The sequence below is a fragment of the Pteropus medius genome, unplaced genomic scaffold (genome assembly GCF_902729225.1).
Source record: "Pteropus medius unplaced genomic scaffold, Ma_sr-lr_union100, whole genome shotgun sequence".
In the NCBI taxonomy this organism is placed as follows: domain Eukaryota; kingdom Metazoa; phylum Chordata; class Mammalia; order Chiroptera; family Pteropodidae; genus Pteropus; species Pteropus medius.
Window position 1 is genome coordinate 8,361,407 of NW_024350924.1, and position 2,294 is coordinate 8,363,700.

General features: G+C 46.3%; 1 protein-coding gene across 5 annotated transcripts in view; it reads right to left on the reverse strand.

The window, feature by feature from the left end:
• GDAP2 (ganglioside induced differentiation associated protein 2) overlaps window positions 1-2,242 on the reverse strand; it is a 51,880-nt gene extending 49,638 nt beyond the window's left edge. For 2 of the 5 annotated variants that reach the window (XM_039841325.1, XM_039841327.1), the window contains exon 1: window positions 2,053-2,241. The gene's annotated coding sequence lies outside the window, so the exon portion shown is untranslated. Of the gene's footprint in view, window positions 1-1,843; window positions 1,905-2,052 lie in introns of those variants that run through there. The other 3 variants (XM_039841323.1, XM_039841326.1, XM_039841329.1) reach the window with 3 other exon arrangements.
• Between the last annotated feature and the right edge of the window lie 52 nt (window positions 2,243-2,294).

Consider the following 2,294-nt stretch of genomic DNA (forward strand, 5'->3'; position numbering starts at 1 on the left):
TTACTTGTGCTTCAAAATGCTTACATTGATTAGACAGGCCTGGCTAAAACCACAAAGAGAGCTGGTGCATGCTTTTGACCTCCATTTTTGACCAGCTTTATTTGACTGTTTTTGCATAAATTACAGGTTTACCATTCTTTATGTCTTTGTATTTCAATATTTAAAACTTCAGGGTACATTAGATATTCGTGTACAATATCCGTTTCCCAACATCCAATCTATTGTATTTAGAAGTTATTTCAGACAAATAGAAAGAATGACGTCTTTTAAGTTACTTAGGAGAAAAAACAAACAGAAGCGGTCAAATCTGCCAACAGTAATTACAGTATAACAAAAATATTTCTAAGCCGTGTCAACGGGCCAGGTCAAATTTAACACAATCATTCAAAACCATCCAAAGCACATGTTGTAATGGTGAGTCAGGACTACCATCTTCATATCAAAAGAACTTTACTACTATTTTTAACTACAAGCACTAATGCATTGAGCAATTTGAAACTTAAATAAGAAAGCAAGGTTATACTCTTGAATTAGTGTATGTATTGGGAATTTCAGAAGATGCATTATCTCAACACTCAATCATACTTACTCTTACACCAACTTTTATTAAAATCATTTTTTCCGTTTGTGGCTGTCCCTTCCCATAACATTTAATCATGTTAAGAGATTTTTTTTAAAGGTAAAAATCATGACTCACTCAAATATAAAAATGAACATGTGTTCAGGATTTTATTTAACTCACAAGAGAACCAGGCAGATGAAAGATAAAGGGAATCCCCAAATTGAGTACATTAATAGATCAAGAATATTGAAATGAATGCACGAGAAGGTAAAACTTTCACTGAGCCTCTAAGAAGGCAGACTTGGCATGTCTAGAGACAAAAATTATTTAGTACTGACATCAGTTATCTATAGTTTATGCAGCTGTAAAATAGCTTTCTTAGAATCGGATAATCCAAGGGATGTCATCTAGATAGTATCTAGATTATTAAATTTTCTACTGAAGTACCCATTCTTCTCTAAAATGATGTAAATGCACACCAACTATAGGAGATATGACCCGTACACGCTAACCTAAATGTTCCTTTTCCCATCGAACTTACTGAAATAACAGTCTATCGCCACAATTTTCTCCCTTCTCATTCATCCAACCCACGGTAATCTCGTTTCAAAACACCTATACTGCTGCTACATCTATCTAGTCTCATTATATCCATTCTCTACTACTGCAATTTTCTTGAATATGTAAGATTAGCTGAACATGTCGTAAACGTCTGAAGAAATGTCTGAAGAAAACCAGATAATGTAGATAAAAATCTAATTTCTAGTTTGGCTGCAACTATCTTGTTTAATAAACGAAATCAGAACTTATTTCTTCTGCATAGCTGTACGTCAGCTCTAATTTTCAACACTTCTAGACATCAGAACTCACTTCTGAGCACTTCCATGCAGCGCAAGAATAAAAAAGGACAGAGCAGCAAGAGAGAAAAGCTAATTCGCACTTGGTGACAGAGCACCTAAGCCTCGATTACCGAGCAAGGAGGAGCCAGCTCTGGTCACTTCCCCCTCAAGCGGCCAGGGAGCGGAAACACAAAGCCGGACCAATGTCACTCCAGGCACTGCGGGGATCCAGACAACTCAGCATCCTGGGCTCAGCGCCTACCCGAGCCTGACTCGAGCTGCTCTGGGTTCGTGGAAGGCGCAGTCCGCACCCGAGGCAACGCAGACTCGACTCCGGGGCTAAGACCAGCAGGGCTCCCGACCGGCCTGTTTCACCTGCGCCCCAGGTCGCGCGCCTCCCCAGCGGCTCCAGCACCACTGTCCCGGTGCCCGGTCTGCCTACCCTCTCTCTTCTCGATACAGCGTCCCGACGGCACCTCGGGCGAGAGGAAACCAACCAACAGCTGGGGAAGAAGCGGCGGGCTCGTTCTTCCAGAGAAGCCACAGAACTGACCCCCCGCCCGCACCCGCAGCCCGCACCGAGTCCCGTGCACCTCCGGCCGCGCCCCCGGCCCGCTCCGCCTCCCCTGCCCGCCTCTGCCCGCCTCTCACAGCGCTCGGGCGGTCCCATCCGGGCGGCAGGAGGGGCGGCTGAAGCTCCTCGTGGAAAGCGGCCGAGTGGCATCCCCGGACAGCCCTCCCGGGGGCTCGGCGCGTACGGCGAGGCAAAGTCCCACCGAGCCGAAGCGACCAGCTGCAACAGCTCCCCGCGGCGAAACGCCGACTTCCGCTCCCGGCCGGCGCTCGCCAATCAGACCCCGGCTCTGACGTCACTTCCTCCCGGGAGGCGTCGG